This window comes from Haemaphysalis longicornis, unplaced genomic scaffold (assembly GCF_048455015.1).
Source record: "Haemaphysalis longicornis isolate Haplotype H1 unplaced genomic scaffold, Haemaphysalis longicornis Haplotype H1 scaffold_12, whole genome shotgun sequence".
NCBI lineage: Eukaryota > Metazoa > Arthropoda > Arachnida > Ixodida > Ixodidae > Haemaphysalis > Haemaphysalis longicornis.
The window spans coordinates 24,980,349-25,001,237 of NW_027526225.1; positions in this window are offsets into that span (position 1 = coordinate 24,980,349).

Sequence of the window (20,889 nt, forward strand, 5' to 3'; positions counted from 1 at the left end):
GCCAGTTGAACGTTGTCTAGTGTTACGTGACCAGAGCACTTGATGTTGTCAGCCACGCGTGGCTATTTCATAAGCTTTTGCAGTCGGGCATTGATACACCACTCGTGGCACTGCTGTGTAGGTATCTGGGCAATCGGTTCACTTTCGTGAGCGTTATTAGGCAGACGTCCTCTATGTATAAATCAACTCGTGGTGTACCCCAAGGCTTTGTGTTGGCCGTATCTTCTTCAACATTTTTCTAAATGATAAATCAGCCGTAAATAAAAAGTATTTTCTTTTTTACGCCGAAAATATTAAAATATTCAGAAGACGCAATGAGTCTATCGATGACTGTTGCCCTAAAGCAAGATATATTCTCATTTGCTAATTGGGGCTAGGTTACAGATTAAACCATAATCCTGCGAAAACAAAGGTCGTCTTATAGCCAAAAAATGAGCCGCATTTTCTTTCTCTACAGTATTTATGGCGGCTTTCTGTCTAGAGTCGGCGAGATCAGAGACCTGGGACTGCTCTTCGACAGCACCTTAGCTTTCTCACCTCACGTCACTCAGCTGACTCGGCGCTCCGCTCGCTTGGTGCTGTATGCAGGTATTCACGAGACGTCCAGTCTCCTCTTTCGTTCCTTAAACAATCTATAGCACTCTGTATTCCTGAACTTGAATATGGCTTTGTCATTTGTAATGGAACCTGGAGATCTAATTGTCAACGTTTAGGGCGTGTGCAGACCAGATTTTCATGAGTATTTATGCATTATGTTCCTCACGGAGCTTCTCCCCATAAAGGCTTCTTTAGGTTGCCGGAAAAATCATTCACACCTCCTTTTCTTACACAAAGAGATTCATGGTACTATTTGAAGCCCGGAACTGCTTGCACGAATTCGTTTTCGTGTTTCGAAAAAGCAACAAGGCTTAACCACCCTGTGAACACAGCATAAAAACTAGCAGATGTTCTCCTCTTGCTAGAATGCAGCTCTATATAACTTTAAATCCGGGAAACTCGATATTGTGACGGGACATCCCTCATGAGACATCCCTCATCGTGTCTCATCCCCGGGAGCGTGGCCTGTTTACCGGAACAGACGACGTTGATGTCGACGACTGGCTCGGCCTCTATGAGCGTGTCAGCGCTCACAACAGGTGGGACCCTACCATCATGCTGGCGAATGCGATCTTCTACCTGAAAGAGGAAAGTCCCCCGCGCAAGTGGTTTGAGACGCACGAGACCGAAATGACCAGTTGGGAGGTGTTCAAAACGAAGCTGCGAGCGGTATTCGGAAAGCCTCTTGGCCGTCAGCTTGCTGCCCGAAAGGAGCTCGCATCGCGCGCCCAGACGTCGACCGAATCTTACGTCGCCTGTATCCAGGACGTCTTGGCCCTTTGCTCGAAGGCAGACAGCACCATGACGGAGACCGATAAAGCAGGCCACATTCTGAAGGGCATTGCGGATGATGCATTCCACCTTCTTATGTGCAAAGACTGTGCCACAGTGGAGTCGATCATTCCACGCATACACGACGCCCTCGACTGCCTGCATGGTGCCAGATACTTTTTGTCGATTGACCTGAGATCTGGTTACTGGCAGATAGCCGTTGATGAGCAAGACCGCGAAAAGACTGCATTCGTGACCCCTGATGGCCTTTACCAATTCCGGGTTATGCCATTTGGTCTGTGCAATGCTCCGGCCACATTCGAGAGTACGATGGACTCCCTTTTGCGCGGTTTTAAGTGGACCACATTGCTTATGTTATCTAGACGACGTCATCATCTTCTCACCCACATTTAAGACACACCTGGAGCGCCTGTCAGATATCCTTATAATATTTCGACTCGCTGGTCTCCAACTAAATTCCAAGAAGTGTCGCTTTGGCCACCGCCAGATAACAATTCTTGGGCACCTGGTCGACGCCTTTGGAGTTCAGCCCGACCCCGACAAAGTTCGAGCCGTCACCGATTTCCCCGTGCCGCGCTCGACTCACGATGTCCGCAGCTTTGTCGGACTTTGCTCCTATTTTCGCCGTTTTATAGAAAATTTTGCCCACATCGCTCGTCCTCTCACGGACCTTTTGAAGAACGGTGCCACTTTTACATGGGGACCCGATCAAGCCCAAGCATTCAGCACTTTGATTGCCTTCCTAACGTCTCCGCCAATTTTGGGTCACTTCGACGCTTCCGCTCCCACCGAAGTGCGTACCGACGCAAGCGGCCACGGGATCGAGGCCGTATTGGCCCAATCGCAAGCCGGCCAAAACCGCGTGATTGCGTACGCCAGCCGTTTGCTGTCAAAGTCCGAGCGCAATTATTCCATTACAGAGCGCGAGTGCCTTGCTCTTGTCTGGGCCGTCGCAAAATTTCGTCCCTACTTGTACGGCAGACATTTTAAAGTCATCACAGATCACCATGCGCTGTGCTGGCTTACCAACTTGAAAGACCCCACCGGAAGGCTTGGTAGCTTGGCATGACGTCTGCAGGAGTATACGTTTTCCGTCATCTATAAGTCGGGTCGCTTGCATAAAGACGCTGACAGCCTCTCACGTCACCCTGTTGAGCCCCCTGAGGCCACCCCACCTACTGATGTCGCTTGCGTGTTCGCAATATCTGACTTTCTCCACATCGGTGACGAGCAGCGCCGTGACCCGTCGCTCCGTTCCCTCATTCAACGACTTACCTCTTCATCACCCGATTCTTCCACGCGCAACTTCACCCTACGAAATGGCGTCTTATACCGCCAAAACTTCCGCGCTGATGGTCCGGACCTCCTCCTCGTTGTGCCCAGCCACCTGCGTTCGACCGTCCTGTACCAGCTACACGACGTACCCACCTCAGGCCACCTAGGGATAACCAGAACTTATGATCGAGTGCGGCGTAGGTTCTTCTGGCCTGGCCTTTACCGATTTGTACGCCGCTACGTTGCCTCGTGTGACAGCTGCCAGCGTCGGAAAAAGCCTTCCACACTTCCTTCTGGAGAACTTCAACCCATCGACATTCCCCATGAGCCGTTCTTCCGGGTGGGTCTCGATTTTCTTGGTCCCTTCCCACTGTCGTCAGCGGGAAACCGGTGGGTCGCCGTTGCGACAGATTACACGACGCGGTACGCCATCACCCGCGCCCTTACAACAAGCTGCGCGACTGACGTCGCTGACTTTCTTCTCTACGACGTCCTTCTGCACCACGGCGCTCCCCGCCGGCTTCTAAATGACCGCGGGAAAAACTTTCTGTCCAAAGTTATCGACAAAATCCTCCGCTCTTGCTCGACGAAACACAAGCTTGCCACGGCCTATCACCCGCAAACTAATGGCCTCACCGAACGCCTGAACCGGACGCTGACCAACATGCTGTCTATGTACGCGTCTTCTGACCACCGAGACTGGGACCTTGCATTACCATTCGTAACTTTCGCGTACAACACCTCCCGCCATGACACGTCCGGTTTCTCCCCATTTTATCTACTGTTTGGCCGTGAACCGGCTTTGCCTTTGGACTGGCTCATTCCTGCCTGCTCCTCTAAATACGCTCGCGATGCTATCACTCGCGCCCATCAAGCTCGTCAACTGGCTCGCGACCAGCTTCTTGCTTCGCAAGTCTCACAAAAGACGCGGTACGACGAACGTCCCCGCGCGGTCCACTTTCCTCCGGGATCCCTCGTCCTGCTCTGGTCCCCTGCACGTCGTGTTGGCCTGTCCGAAAAACTGCTCCAACCCTATTCTGGTCCATAAAAAGTGTTGCGTCGCGTCACAGATGTGACGTATGAGGTTGCTCCTACCGTCTCTACTTGGGCCTCGTCCTCTACTGTCCCGCCTACCAGTGTTGTCCATGCCGCCCGCCTCAAGCCATATCAGCCCCGCTGACCGATTCTCCTTAGACAGCACCGAGACGGTGCCTCTTCCGCCGGGGGTCATGTGACGGGGCAATCCCTGTTCGCGCCAAACATGCGGTGGGCGCTGCGCCGCTGATAGAAGACGACGAGAACGACAACGCTTGGCTCCGGACTCACGCTGCTGCGCCTAATCCAGTGCTTCCCAGCTTATTTTGACTTATAAATAGCTTCACCTTACGCGTCTTTGCCCCGTAACAATATTTTCACATTCCCATTCAGGAGTATTTACCTTTGTTGTTAGCAGTGGCGCACTAACTTAATTTCGGCAGTACTCTGTTTCTTTGGTTTTTTTCCCTCATGTGTGCGTTGGGTTGACTGAGTCGATTCTGATTTGTTCGCGTATGATGATGATGATGCTGGTGTAAATGTTGCTTGTACTACGATGCACTTTTGTATTTAACTCATGTTACGTCCCGCATTTTTACGTCGCGCAATCTCTACTCACACAGTGACACATTTTTCCCGAACTGATTATTTTCTGTCTCGACATTTGGCTTCACGGAGCTTCACGGGCCAAATCTCGAGGTTGCATAATGCAGGCTACCCAAATGCGGTCCTGGTGTCGATCCCTGAGTCACTGCTTAAAAACAAAAAAGGAAAAGTTTCCTGAAGTCCGAGAGAGGCCATCGACAGGAGCAAGCTTGCGGTTGTGCCCTATCTGCATGGAGTAACACACAACATTAAGAAGATAGCGGCCAGAGAAGGGGTGACGGTTGTGTGCTCAGCCCCAAACAAAGGGTATGCAATGTGCCGCCGCGTCAACCAGCCATTGATAGCGAGCCAGCGCACAACCAACCACCGTACCAAGTACGCAGCATGTGTGCAGGGGGTTGGGTACAGGCTACCGTTATCGTGCAGGAAAAGCTACATTGGCCAGACCGGCCGTTGTATCAATGACCGAGTTCGAGAACACAAGGCCAAGGCGTCAACGAAAAGTGTCCCGTCAGGAAATTTGGCCACGCACCTCCGAGACTGCCCCAAGTGTGAAGCTGACTTCAATGGTGTCATTACCATGCATAAAAACAACAATAGGCTGGCGCGTGAGATCATCGAAGCTATGGAAATTGAAGAGGGCGCCGACGATTGTATCAGTACTGCGTCGGTTTCGCTAACCGATAAAGAAAAACTATTTCTGCGCAATGTTGCTCCGGGACCACGTGGCTAGAGGGTGTAAATGTACAAGGGGAGGCGTAATAAAATTCAGTTGTTTGTGCCAGCGCTTGAGCTTCGTTTCTTGGCATTGTCTGCGTACCTAGTTAAATTTAGGATGACCAGTATTAATTGCAAAAAGGTAATCGCCTATGCAAGCCGTGGTCTGTCGAAGGAGGAGAAAAACTACTCTGCCTCAGAAGAGGAGTGCCTGGCTATCATATGGGCCATATCAAAATTTCCCCCATACGTGTATGGTAGACTGTTCAAGGTTGTGACAGACCACTATGCGCTGTGTTGGCTCCCCAATTTGAAGGACCCCTCTGGCCGTCTTTGACGGTGGAGTTTGCGCCTGCAAGAGTTCGACGTTACAATTGTCTACAAATCCGGCAGGAAACACTCCGACGCCGACTGCCTGTCCCGCGCCCCCATCGACCCACCACCACAAGCCTCCGCTGAAGACAGCGCGTTCTTTAGAGTCGTTACTGAGGGTGCCCTAGCCACCCAGCAGCGTGCCGACCCCGACTTGTGCGTCATGATCGACTACCTCGAAGGACGCAACGTCGCCGTGCCTAGGGCTTTCAAGCGGAACTTGCCAGCATTCAGCCTCAAAATCTCCGTCCTCGTGAAGAAGAATTTCAGCCCCGGATCGAGAACGAATTATCTACTTGTCATCTCCGCAGACCTTTGTGACGAATTTTTGGAAGCGTGCCACCACGACCCGTCTTCCGGACACCTCGGCACAGCTCGCACTATTGCAAAAATTAAGGCAAAGTACTTCGGGCCCCGCCTTACATCCCGCGTCACCCACTATGTTCGGAGTTGTCGTGTCTGCCAGCGACAAAATACGCCGCCGACAAGACCCACCGGACCTCTACAACCGACCGTCGTCCCGCCGAGGCCCTTTCAACAGATTCGAATGGACCTTCTAGGCCCGTTCCCTACGTCACGATCAGAAAATAAGTGGATTGTCGTTGCGGCAGAACGCGCTACGCAGAGACCGCTGCTCTTCCGAGGGGGACTGAGCAAGAAGTCGCCAAGTTCTTTAAAAACCAAGTTGTGCTGCGACATGGAGCCGCTAAAGTCCTAATCACGGACCGCGGAACTGCCTTCACTGCGGAACGTATGCAAGGAAGCTTACGCTACAGCCACACGGATCACCGAAGAACGACGGAGTACCACCCCCAAACGAACGGACTAACGGAATGTCTGAACAAGACGATTGCGGATATGCTGTCCATGTACGTCGACGTTGAACATTACCCTTGGGACGAAGTCGTCCCGTATGTCACGTTTGCGTACAATACAGCGACGCAGAAAACTACTGAGATGACACCGTTCAAGCTTGTCTACGGAAGATGGCCGACAAAGATGCTCGACGTCATGCTTCCGCACGTAGAAGACACCCACCCCAACACCGACGTCCAAGGATACCTTCAACGTGCGGAGGTGGTCCGCCAGTTTGCTCGAGTTCGTATAAGTGACCAGCAGCTGGTGGATGCCGGACGCTATAATCTTGGACGCCGACAAGCCGAGTACCGCCCTTGAGATTGTGTGCGGGTGTGGACTCCCATCCGAAGACGCGGACTCAGTGAGAAGCTTCTGCGACGGTATTTCCGATCCTACCGAATTCTACAACGTGTTGGCCAACTTACCTACGAGGTGATCCCCGATGGTGATACCGTAACATAACGACGACGCACGCGGCCCGAGGTCGTCCACGTCGTTCGCTTAAAGCCTTTTTACGCACGATGACGGACTTTTATTTTTTATTTGTTCGGACTGTCGCTTATGTTAGCATCGGGTCGATGCACTCTTAGAGGGAGGGGAAATGCTGCGAACCATGTATGAGATTTCTTTATTTATGTTTTGCTTTTACCGCCCGGCTGCGCCGGTCTGTGCTATCTCTGCCAATGGAAGCGCGTGTTCCATTATTTCTTTCTGTGCCGCATGTGTTATCTCTTCTGATAGGGAGAGCATTCCGATATAACGTGAACTGCCTAGAATAATCCTCTTAGATCTACACTGTTCTAGATGTGAATCGACGGTTCGAGAACCGCGCGCGCCGACAGATAAAAAGCCTGCAGAGCAGACGCCGGGATATTCGATTCTCCGACGCTGGCCGAAGCACGTCACCTTGTTGACTGCTGCTTCGCCGCCTGTGTACTTTTGAGTTGTTAGGGGAGCATAAGTTCGCTCCAATAAACGTGCTTTTCTTTAAAGACGACTGCCTCATATTTGGCTCCGTGACAATATTTTGTTTCATGCGTTCATGCGAAAGTAAACCATCATGTTGCCCGTACTTGTAGACTTTTTTCTTCGACTGTCCTTGTGCTACTGCTATGCCTATTTGTATGTGGGCATTTTGCAATGTATTACACATTATAGTCTATTAAATAAGTGATATGTAGGTTAGATGGCATTATCTTATTTTTAAACTTTGTAGTGATAGTGTTAAATCTCCCGCTGGGTAGGCGCCATTCATCATCATCATCATTATCATGAACATTTACCATGCGAGTAAAGTGATCCCCGTAACGGGCAGCCATGGCTTCGGTCACGCTTCAGTCGTTCTTCCGTTAACATTCTGGTGCCGTTAAACCCGGGAGTATTACCGCATGCGACGACGGAGGAGACCACCTACGTCCCCTCCGGCTTGAGGTACCTAGAACCCCGCGATTTCGACTGTTGTTCCGCTGATCAGCCCCGCCCTCAGCCGGAGGTCGGCATGGCTGGCCCTGACCGCCCGCCTCCGACCGACCGGAACCTTCAACGGGACGCAGATACGCACTGTCACGTCCAGTGTACCACGCTTGGGAGCAACTGTACGTCCCCCGAGTACCAAGCTGGTGATGACCTGGACGTCCTGCGTTCGTTGAGGAAGGTTCTGCGCGCTGCTGTCACGAAGCTGCTAAAGGCAGCGACTGAGCTCTGGAAAGTTCCCTCACCGTCTGCGTTGGACTTGCAGTTGGCTATCAACGAGCTCGAACAGAAGGAAATTGAACTTAACAATCTAAACAAGGTGATCGGTGAGCTTCTCGAAGGAGATGAGTTTGAACATGATTTTTACGACGTAATGAAGTATCAGGAAAGGATATGCGGTGCCCTCAGTAGGTTGCGATTGACCTTGAAGGACCTGCGGGCACCCGGCATTAAATGTACAGGCAAGGGCACTTCACCCAGTCTAGAGGACCCTTCCCACGTCGGCTCGCGCACGTCGACCTCGCGAGTAGTACTGCCAAAGTTGATCGCGACGACCTATAGGCTCCTGAACGTTCCCGATACTAACAACGTGCAGAAGCCAGATACGTCGACGTTCACGTCTACCACGCTGTCTGCAATGTCTACTTCTGATAGTATGGGGCCAGGACGTTCACTGGACTACAACGGCTCTAGGTCGGAGATGCAAGCAGATCCAGTTCCGTCAAACGCGACGTCCGACGAGGAGAAAGCTTCTGGCCCCAAGGAGAACGAAAGAAGACAACCAAGGCTAATCTTTCTGGAAATGTCTCGCAAGTCTCCGTACAGGATCAAGCCGTCGTTGCAGGGCAGGAATCAGTATTCCCAAGTGCCAAAGACGAGGCTGAGCGCGAAGGCATGCAAGTCGGAGCCAGCTACGAGGTAGCGTCGAGCGTCCCAACGGAAGACAGGTGCGGAGAACACGAGATTATGCCTGCCGTAGGCCACGACGACTCAGTCGCTGCCTTTCAAGCAGACGACGAAAGCCGTGGAGATGCCAAGGACCTTAAAGAGAAGGCAGAAATACCACCGCATGAAATCGAATGTATCTTCGTTTCAGACACAGTGAAGAGCGAACGCCTACCGGAAGTAATGAAAGGACGACCAGCTCTAGTCAGCAAAGGGTTGCTAAAGGGTGTACCCAGCCACGAATATGAGTTGCTCCATTTCAGCGAAGTTGGGAAAGGCGAGAAACCCTGGCCGGTCACGTTTGCCGCGTACGAGGAGGCAGCAAGGCATGGTGGAGTACGATCCGAACCATACATCGAGGTTGCAAAAAGCAGGAAAACGATCTCGTCAGGAGTGGAAAAACAAACAGAAGGCAAGCACAAGGCCGGAAGGGGAACACTACTAGACTCCCTGCACCACAGTAACGATTTTACCCAGATATTTGGACTTGTACGACATCGACTTCGCCACAATAACTGCACGGCGAAAGAACTGCAACCTTCTGAGGCAGCTGTACACACAGTCTGGTTGTCGTCCGAATTACCTTGGCGGCCCTTGGCTGTCGTGAGGTCTGCACGACGGCGCAAGCACCGGTGGAAAAAAGTGTGGATAGCATTCCCCGACCTCGTCGCGAAGATTGACCTTGTGGACTGAAAAAGCAAAATGTTAGGATTGCGGATTTATTGTGCACCTATCGATTATCTCGGGCGCGGGAGGATGTTAAATCTTCCGCTGAGTACGCGCCATTCATCATCATCATCATCATGAAGATTTACCATGCGAGTAAAGTGATCCCCGTAACGGGCAGCCATGGCTTCGGTCTCGCTTCAGTCGTTCTTCCGTTAACAGATAGGGTTATGCAGGTTGGATGACATTATCATACTTTTAAGCTTCGTAGTGATATATTTTTTACATATTGAATTTTTTTACTGACTGTGTACATATCAGCCGCTGATATATTTTAGTGCCGCTTTTCTTTTCCGTCGCAGGGTGCCAGCACGAAGGTTTCGGGTGTTCTTGGACACTTTAATAAACATTGATTGATTGATTGATTGATTGATTGATTGATTGATTGATTGATTGATTGATGTTGTGCCAAGATGGCGCCCAGTACGGACGTGTGTGTACTGTGCTCCTCAGTTTTTTATGGACAACATAAATTCTTTCGGCGCATATCGTGCAAACAACGTGCGCATTGCAAATGTATTCAGTTGCTCGACCTGGAAATACAAGCTGTGAATTCTAGTGAGCAGCCCTTCCACTGTGATTTGTGTTTGCTTTCGGCGTCCGACGCAGCGAGTAGGCCTATAGGGACGACTCGGTACACGAAAGCTTCACGGAACGCAAGCACCCGATCGTCAGAAACTGTGCTCTACGACCAGGCGACCTTGGAGGAAACGCGGCCGATATCCTCCAAATGCTCCTGTACGCTCTCGAGTGCCTTTCAATCATGGCGGGCGAGGTGGCAAAGCTATTAAAGGGACACTGAAGTGAATTTGTCAAGCTCCCGTTTTTGATTGCACTGCGTAGACTGGCTCAAAGTAGCACACTTTTCATCGTTTATCCGGTTGACAAATCGGTAATTATTGTACAAAGCTCGAAAGAAGAAAAACTACTATGCGCGGTTTGCGGCGGCCGCACCAACTAAGGCTGTGACGTTGGGAGGAGGGGGAACCGTGATTGGACGATACCCAAGGTTAAAAATCAAACAAGTTTCGGTCTCGGTTTCGGTTCTGTAAAACACAATCGATGGCGTCGTTGGATGGGCATTCTCAATATCTAAGTAATCATCGTACCGCGCTTCTGCCATGTCGGCTGTAACGTGCATAAGATAAGCCCCCCAGGACGGCTTGGAATCTTAGCATTCACTAGCCGAGGCCTACGCAGTGCATGAGCGCCCTCCGCGTCCCCCCAGACGCTCAAATGACATGCGCTTTTCCCCCATATTTGGAGCTTGCCTCACTCATGCCTGTATCGTAAAAAGCGCGTTTGCACCAGGCCAAGGATCTGTTGATTCTGGCTTGTGCCCACTGCCCGCAAGCAGTCGGTGCTTATGGCAACAGCACGCAAACGAGAACTCGCTAGCGCGCCAGTGCCAGCCTGCGTGCGTTCTGTGAACTAGTTCGTGGAGCAATGAACGTTACGGCCCAAAAAAAGGTGAACGCAGTATAGAAAACATCAGCGGAAAACGAAAAACTTCACTTATAAAAAAAAAAACCCGTACCCGCGGGGATTCGAACTTGTGACTTGCAAAACACTTGCGGAGACATTTCTAGCGATCCCAACCACTCGGCCACCCGACGAGCGCGGCTGACTTGGGAAATGTAAGATTTTTTTTTCTTTATTGCCTGCTTGGCGACAACACAACACGCACTGTTCAGTACACAAATTACTACCTCCAGCCACCAATCGGCTGAAGGGAGTGGCTTAAAACATCTTAAATTGCGCTAGAACATCCAGAATGGGTAACCACTCAGGCTCTTCCGGCATCACTCGATAAACTTCTCTTATATAAGCAACGCTTTCAATGAAGTACTCTCGCACTGTGCGAGCATCCTCTTCGGCATAACCAGTTTACACTTTTATTTATTTTTAGCATTCCAAGCAGCTTCGGTGACTATTTGTTGTTTTGCGCTCGTGCAGTAAGCATCCCCCAAGTTTCCACAATATCTCACTTTAGCAATTGCATTTCTTAGACGGAAAGGCGTAGATGCGTAGTCGTGCTGTTGGCCGCTGTGCTTGTTCGCCCGGCGCAAAAAAGTGCTTCCCGCACCCTAGTTTTACGCTGTGCGGTAAAAATATCAGTTGATTTTATTTCCTTAGTACCTATATTGACTTCGCTGACTCTTCTCCCGCCTTCACGAGGCCTTATATTTTCCTACTGGCGTACCAGTCAGCGAAGGGTCGCATGTGCGCTTGTGTGAAGCGACCTTGACTTGGAGCTAGATACAGTGTACAAACTAACCAAGTAAATAAAGGCACATTCTTCCATTCACAAACGTGTCCTGTCTTCGTTTCAACTGAGCGAACGAATTGCGACGACCCGTCGGCGGCCGGCGGACGAAACGCTGGGCCGACTAACTCTGTCTTGAAGGCCGGGGAGCCGTGCAGTAGCGCAGACAATTGCGAGCTCGTCTCCTCCCGACGTCACACGAAAACGAAACAGAAAGTCGGCGAGCGTAAAGAGAGGAGGACAGCATTTTCTAATTAATTTTTCTACTCAATAAAATCGCGTAAACGCGCCCAGAGTGGTCGAAACATGGCCTGAGGACTCCGGACTACAATTTGCGCTAGTAATCCCGCAATGTTTACATATCACTTCAGTGTCCCTTTAAGGGCCTACGACCGCCAGCGTAGATTTATTTTAAATTTCTGCTAACAATAGAGCTTTGTCAACGACGAACCGTTGATTTTGATTTAGTTGCATTGTTTGAAGGTGAGCTGAGCTACACTTGGGATATCGTATATTTGGGTAAATATATTCTCCAGCGTCCTAGCCAAGACGGATTTTGTCAGGTTTTTCTTCCTAAACGCAGCTGGTTTAGTTCGGGAATGATTTAGTTTTAGCAATAGATAAGCAAAAAGTAGTTGACTGTATTTTCCTGGACTGCAAAAAATCATCCGACGTTGTTCCATTTGACCTTCTTGTTAGTACATTGCGGAGCTATAAACCGAATGAATCGGTTATTGCAGGGATAATCCAGTATCTGCCTCTAAGACAGACATCGGTCGTTCTCAGCGGTTGTTCTTCCGGATATCTTCCCGTGACCTCAGGAATTCTCCAGGGCCCAGTTGTGGGCCCTCTTTTGTTGCTGTTATTAATATTGGCCTCAAATCTTCCTTCAAAATGTTCGCGAATGACTGCGTAGTGCACAGCACTATAGAGTTTGAACGTGATACCCAACTCCTGCAGCATGATTTGAATGTAATGGCATCCTGGTAGGCCGATTTAGAAATGTCGTTGAATGTCAAAAAGTGGGTTGACATCACATTTACAAAGAAACTTTGACACTGATTTAATACGTATAGCTTAAAGACGCTTCTTTCAGAAGGGCCAAGGAATATAAAATATTTAACGAGTGCTTGGAGGTGAACTACGCGCGTCCACAACATAAAAGTTAAGGATTCACGTGTGATGGGTTTTCTGAGACAAAATTTGAACGACCCTCTATTTAAATTAAAAAAAACAGCTATTTCACTAATGCGCGCTCAATGTGGAAGTAGGCATGTGTTTGCTGGCATCCATACATCAAAGAGCTGGTCGATACGCTCGAAACCTTAGAGAATATGGCAGGGCGATTCGTTTTAGGTAATTGGATCGTCAACTTAGCATGAGGGAAACTGAAGTATACTTCAATGAAAGACGTGAAAGATCGCAGACGAAACCTCAGGTTGAGATTTAAGTGCGAAGCAACTTAGGGGCTGGGGCTGTTGGCGTCTCCTGTCGACATAGTCGTAATTGTCGTTGGTCTTATGTAATCACGGTACCGAAACACGGGGAAAGTTGTTTAGGCGTCGCGCTAGAACGTAACGCGTACTAAAAAACACCGGGACACTCGTTTACTCCTCGTGATGGCGCGCTTCGTGGCGCGTACTAGAAAAACACGCGGACACTCATTTACGACTCACACTAGAGAGCCTGGTGATTCAAATACGAGAGACTTTTGCGGCAAAGCTGAATACCTGTACCCCCAATGGTTTTGACTCCATTGTCAAAACGCTGAGTGCAGAGAATGCACTTGTATACACTGCATGCTTCGTCTCTCACCAAGTTGTACGGCAGTGTTGATGGCCCGAAATATAATATATATATATCCAAGCGACATTCTGCATATCCGAAATTGAGACCACATTAATAAAGTAAATTATTAACTTTCCTTAAAAGGTGGCGCCTTGCGCAATTCATTTTTTTCCAAGATCAATAGTAGAGTGGGATTATCTTCCACATATGGTAGTATCTATTGTTTATAATAGGTTTTTCACCGCGCTGTGTAGAATAATTTTGATTTGGTCTGAAATTTGATGCTTACTTTTATGTACCTTCCTCCTCTAATGTATGAAAATGCGAAGCAGTTATAAAATAAATGAATAAATACAGGCCCCTGAAAAGCGCCTATTAGTGGGCATCGTTTAATAAAAATTGTTTTCGCTCTGTGGCAATTGCCGTAACAAAAAAGGACTAACACGCAGTCATTGACGCTGCTGAAAGTGCGAAAACATGGCCACTGAAACGGTTATAGCTCAAGGCACCGCTGGCGCTCTTTTTGAGGGGCGTGGGAGAAATGCCACGTTAGATTCCAAAGCTGGGGGAAGGTGTGTATGCATAGGGCCGAGCCGCACGATCACCTCCAATGGCTGGAGAGCCTTTCGCATTCCAAACCGACTAATAAAATATGGATTATGTTATATTTGTTGCCGAATGCAAGGTTTGCTACGTGTATACTACCACTGCTATGGTACTGGCTTGAAACAAATTATGAAACTCTAGTCTTACGTCTTCCTTTGCGTGAAAACGAAGTTGGATAGAACTGCAGCCACCAGAAGGAGGGCCTCAGTCGCAACACGTCCTCAATTTTTTTGAAAATGTACAACATTAGAGGAAAATTAAGTTATCTTGAGCTATTAAGTTGTATAACGTACCGCATGAAAACAACGACAAAAAATTTGAAAATGAAGGTAATTGTTCGATCTCTCCTAGAATCTGTCGAGACACAGCCCGCATGCGCGAAGCGCCGGCGCAAGCCAGAAGGGAATCGTACAGCCGCGCTGAAGGTTACGAACGAAAAGCCCCCCGTTTATTCCGATGGCTGATAATATACACTCTCAAACATCACGTGACATACAGCTTGGCGGACGCAGCTTGCGCCCGCTATCTGTTGTGGCGGAACACTTCGAACACCGGCGGGTGATAACAGCACATCCCCCTTTCAAAGACAACAGCTACACATCCTCGTGCACCATCAAGGAAAAGAACATACATTATACAAACAAAAACAATTCCACCAGAACAACAACACCGCAGAGAACTACTCATCAATACCCAGCCTTATGGGCTTCTTCACCACTCTACCGTATCTCGTTAATGTGCGTGCAGAGTCACCGTGGGCCACGTCGCCAGTTCGAGGCACCGCGTCTGTTGCATTCAAGTCGCCTGTGCTACCATCCAATTGGGCAGGACTCGCCTGCGCGGAAATGTCTGCGTTTCCCCTTTCATTTGGACGACGGTTAAGCGACCCCCGGTTACTGTTAAGATCAGTGCCGTTGACCAACTGTGCAGCGCCCGGCTGCTCTTCATTCTCTGGGAACTCAAAGGTTTCTGTGCTTGCACGTCCTCTCGGTAGGCGGTTAAGCCTTCTCCTGTTCCTGCGGAGATCAACCCCGTCGTCTGTCCGCACCACGTATGAACGGGGTTGCGCCGTTGGTGCAAGGACTGTGGCCTTGCTTTTCAAGTCGGTCATCCACACCCGGTCCCCTACTTCCAACTTAGGAAGTGGCCTGGCGCGGTAGCGCTGGTTGTAATAACGGCACTGCCGCCTCCTGACCTCTTAATCAGTGGCCACTGCTACTGTCGGGCTGCTTTGTCCTGGGTTTCGGAGACGTGGTAGCATTGGGACTCTTGTCTTGAGTCGCCTACCCATAAGTATTTCTGCAGGACTCACTCCAAGTACTCCGGGAGTTGCCCTGTAAGCCAGAAGTGCGAGGTAAGGGTCCTTGGACTTTAAAATGATGTGCTTAATCGTCTGAACCATTCGCTCAACTTCCCCGTTGCCCTGCGGGTGCCTCGGACTGACGGTGACATGGCGGAACCCATAAGCCCTAGCGAACTGTTCAAAGTCAGTCGCTACACACTGAGGACCGTTATCGGTCACCACGCACTCAGGGATTCCGTGCCGTGCAAAAATGCTTTTCAGTCTTTCAATTACCACGCCAGATTGCGTGGAAGGAAGAATAGCAACCTCGGGGTAGCGCGAAAGGTAATCAACCACGACAAGGTAGGCCTGACCTTTGATCACGCATAAGTCCCCCCCGACCCTCTTCCAAGGGAATGAAGGGGTCGCAGTCGATATCATGGGCTCAGTTCGTTAAGCCTCAGTTCGTTAAGCCTCAGTTCGTCATGGCGGAACCCATAAGCCATAGCGAACTGTTCAAAGTCAGTCGCTACAAACTGAGGACCGTTATCGGTCACCACGCACTCAGGGATTCCGTGCCGTGCAAAAATGCTTTTCAGTCTTTCAATTACCACGCCAGATTGTGTGGAAGGAAGAATAGCAACCTCGGGGTAGCGCGAAAGGTAATCAACCACGACAAGGTAGGCCTGACCTTTGATCACGCATAAGTCCACCCCGACCCTCTTCCAAGGGAATGAAGGAGTCGCAGTCGCTATCATGGGCTCAGTTCGTTAAGCCTCAGTTCGTTAAGCCTCAGTTCGTCATGGCGGAACCCATTAGCCCTAGCGAACTGTTCAAAGTCAAGGACCGTTATCGGTCACCACGCACTCAGGGATTCCGTGCCGTGCAAAAATGCTTTTCAGTCTTTCAATTACCACGCCACATTGTGTGGAAGGAAGAATAGCAACCTCGGGGTAGCGCGAAAGATAATCAACCACGACAAGGTAGGCCTGACCTTTGATCACGCATAAGTCCACCCCGACCCTCTCCCAAGGGAATGAAGGAGTCGCAGTGGCTATCATGGGCTCAGTTCGTTAAGCCTCAGTTCGTTAAGCCTCAGTTCGTCATGGCGGAACCCATTAGCCCTAGCGAACTGTTCAAAGTCAAGGACCGTTATCGGTCACCACGCACTCAGGGATTCCGTGCCGTGCAAAAATGCTTTTCAGTCTTTCAATTACCACGCCAGATTGTGTGGAAGGAAGAATAGCAACCTCGGGGTAGCGCGAAAGGTAATCAACCACGACAAGGTAGGCCTGACCTTTGATCACGCATAAGTCCACCCCGACCCTCTCCCAAGGGAATGAAGGGGTCGCAGTCGATATCATGGGCTCAGTTCGTTAAGCCTCAGTTCGTTAAGCCTCAGTTCGTCATGGCGGAACCCATAAGCCATAGCGAACTGTTCAAAGTCAGTCGCTACAAACTGAGGACCGTTATCGGTCACCACGCACTCAGGGATTCCGTGCCGTGCAAAAATGCTTTTCAGTCTTTCAATTACCACGCCAGATTGTGTGGAAGGAAGAATAGCAACCTCGGGGTAGCGCGAAAGGTAATCAACCACGACAAGGTAGGCCTGACCTTTGATCACGCATAAGTCCACCCCGACCCTCTCCCAAGGGAATGAAGGAGTCGCAGTCGCTATCATCGGCTCAGTTCGTTAAGCCTCAGTTCGTTAAGCCTCAGTTCGTCATGGCGGAACCCATTAGCCCTAGCGAACTGTTCAAAGTCAAGGACCGTTATCGGTCACCACGCACTCAGGGATTCCGTGCCGTGCAAAAATGCTTTTCAGTCTTTCAATTACCACGCCAGATTGTGTGGAAGGAAGAATAGCAACCTCGCGGTAGCGCGAAAGGTAATCAACCACGACAAGGTAGGCCTGACCTTTCATCACGCATAAGTCCACCCCGACCCTCTCCCAAGGGAATGAAGGAGTCGCATTCGCTATCATGGGCTCAGTTCGTTAAGCCTCAGTTCGTTAAGCCTCAGTTCGTTAAGCCTCAGTTCGTCATGGCGGAAACCATTAGCCCTAGCGAACTGTTCAAAGTCAAGGACCGTTATCGGTCACCACGCACTCAGGGATTCCGTGCCGTGCAAAAATGCTTTTCAGTCTTTCAATTACCACGCCAGATTGTGTGGAAGGAAGAATAGCAACCTCGGGGTAGCGCGAAAGGTAATCAACCACGACAAGGTAGGCCTGACCTTTGATCACGCATAAGTCCACCCCGACCCTCTCCCAAGGGAATGAAGGAGTCGCAGTCGCTATCATGGGCTCAGTTCGTTAAGCCTCAGTTCGTTAAGCCTCAGTTCGTCATGGCGGAAACCATTAGCCCTAGCGAACTGTTCAAAGTCAAGGACCGTTATCGGTCACCACGCACTCAGGGATTCCGTGCCGTGCAAAAATGCTTTTCAGTCTTTCAATTACCACGCCAGATTGTGTGGAAGGAAGAATAGCAACCTCGGGGTAGCGCGAAAGGTAATCAACCACGACAAGGTAGGCCTGACCTTTGATCACGCATAAGTCCACCCCGACCCTCTCCCAAGGGAATGAAGGAGTCGCAGTCGCTATCATGGGCTCAGTTCGTTAAGCCTCAGTTCGTTAAGCCTCAGTTCGTCATGGCGGAAACCATTAGCCCTAGCGAACTGTTCAAAGTCAAGGACCGTTATCGGTCACCACGCACTCAGGGATTCCGTGCCGTGCAAAAATGCTTTTCAGTCTTTCAATTACCACGCCAGATTGTGTGGAAGGAAGAATAGCAACCTCGGGGTAGCGCGAAAGGTAATCAACCACGACAAGGTAGGCCTGACCTTTGATCACGCATAAGTCCCCCCCGACCCTCTTCCAAGGGAATGAAGGGGTCGCAGTCGCTATCATGGGCTCAGTTCGTTAAGCCTCAGTTCGTTAAGCCTCAGTTCGTCATGGCGGAACCCATTAGCCCTAGCGAACTGTTCAAAGTCAAGGACCGTTATCGGTCACCACGCACTCAGGGATTCCGTGCCGTGCAAAAATGCTTTTCAGTCTTTCAATTACCACGCCAGATTGTGTGGAAGGAAGAATAGCAACCTCGGGGTAGCGCGAAAGGTAATCAACCACGACAAAGTAGGCCTGACCTTTGATCACGCATAAGTCCACCCCGACCCTCTCCCAAGGGAATGAAGGAGTCGCAGTCGCTATCATGGGCTCAGTTCGTTAAGCCTCAGTTCGTTAAGCCTCAGTTCGTCATGGCGGAACCCATTAGCCCTAGCGAACTGTTTAAAGTCAAGGACCGTTATCGGTCACCACGCACTCAGGGATTCCGTGCCGTGCAAAAATGCTTTTCAGTCTTTCAATTACCACGCCAGATTGTGTGGAAGGAAGAATAGCAACCTCGGGGTAGCGCGAAAGGTAATCAACCACGACAAGGTAGGCCTGACCTTTGATCACGCATAAGTCCACCCCGACCCTCTCCCAAGGGAATGAAGGAGTCGCAGTCGCTATCATGGGCTCAGTTCGTTAAGCCTCAGTTCGTTAAGCCTCAGTTCGTCATGGCGGAAACCATTAGCCCTAGCGAACTGTTCAAAGTCAAGGACCGTTATCGGTCACCACGCACTCAGGGATTCCGTGCCGTGCAAAAATGCTTTTCAGTCTTTCAATTACCACGCCAGATTGTGTGGAAGGAAGAATAGCAACCTCAGGGTAGCGCGAAAGGTAATCAACCACGACAAGGTAGGCCTGACCTTTGATCACGCATAAGTCCCCCCCGACCCTCTTCCAAGGGAATGAAGGGGTCGCAGTCGATATCATGGGCTCAGTTCGTTAAGCCTCAGTTCGTTAAGCCTCAGTTCGTCATGGCGGAACCCATAAGCCATAGCGAACTGTTCAAAGTCAGTCGCTACAAACTGAGGACCGTTATCGGTCACCACGCACTCAGGGATTCCGTGCCGTGCAAAAATGCTTTTCAGTCTTTCAATTACCACGCCAGATTGTGTGGAAGGAAGAATAGCAACCTCGGGGTAGCGCGAAAGGTAATCAACCACGACAAGGTAGGCCTGACCTTTGATCACGCATAAGTCCACCCCGACCCTCTCCCAAGGGAATGAAGGAGTCGCAGTCGCTATCATGGGCTCAGTTCGTTAAGCCTCAGTTCGTTAAGCCTCAGTTCGTCATGGCGGAACCCATTAGCCCTAGCGAACTGTTAAAAGTCAAGGACCGTTATCGGTCACCACGCACTCAGGGATTCCGTGCCGTGCAAAAATGCTTTTCAATCTTTCAATTACCACGCCAGATTGTGTGGAAGGAAGAATAGCAACCTCGGGGTAGCGCGAAAGGTAATCAACCACGACAAGTTAGGCCTGACCTTTGATCACGCATAAGTCCACCCCGACCCTCTCCCAAGGGAATGAAGGAGTCGCAGTCGCTATCATGGGCTCAGTTCGTTAAGCCTCAGTTCGTCATGGCGGAAACCATTAGCCCTAGCGAACTGTTCAAAGTCAAGGACCGTTATCGGTCACCACGCACTCAGGGATTCCGTGCCGTGCAAAAATGCTTTTCAGTCTGTCAATTACCACGCCAGATTGTGTGGAAGGAAGAATAGCAACCTCGGGGTAGCGCGAAAGGTAATCAACCACGACAAGGTAGGCCTGACCTTTGATCACGCATAAGTCCACCCCGACCCTCTCCCAAGGGAATGAAGGAGTCGCAGTCGCTATCATGGGCTCAGTTCGTTAAGCCTCAGTTCGTCATGGCGGAACCCATTAGCCCTAGCGAACTGTTCAAAGTCAGTCGCTACAAACTGAGGACCGTTATCGGTCACCACGCACTCAGGGATTCCGTGCCGTGCAAAAATGCTTTTCAGTCTTTCAATTACCACGCCAGATTGTGTGGAAGGAAGAATAGCAACCTCGGGGTAGCGCGAAAGGTAATCAACCACGACAAGGTAGGCCTGACCTTTGATCACGCATAAGTCCCCCCCGACCCTCTCCCAAGGGAATGAAGGGGTCGCAGTCGCTATCATGGGCTCAGTTCGTTAAGCCTCAGTTCGTTAAGCCTCAGTTCGTCATGGCGGAACCCATAAGCCCTAGCGAACTGTTCAAAGTCAGTCGCTACAAACTGAGGACCGTTATCGGTCACCACGCACTCAGGGATTCCGTGCCGTGCAAAAATGCTTTTCAGTCTTTCAATTACCACGCCAGCTTGTGTGGAAGGAAGAATAGCAACCTCGGGGTAGCGCGAAAGGTAATCAACCACGACAAGGTAGGCCTGACTGTTGTGTCGTGGGCGACGGCGAGCGGCCTCGGCGGCGACGGGAGCGAGGGACGGCCGCCGGGCCCACGCACAATCCCAAGAAGAAAGAGTGCGGCCTGCTCGTACCAAGACCAGAACCCAAAAAGAGCGTTTATTGTTCAACAAGACGGCACCGAGACGCATACGCACGTGACCCGTCACGTGCGTCCACACCAACGACATCTAGTTACAATTCATACAACCAAGCGCACACAGTGAGCGGGCGCTCCACTAGAGGGCGCGCTACACCACATT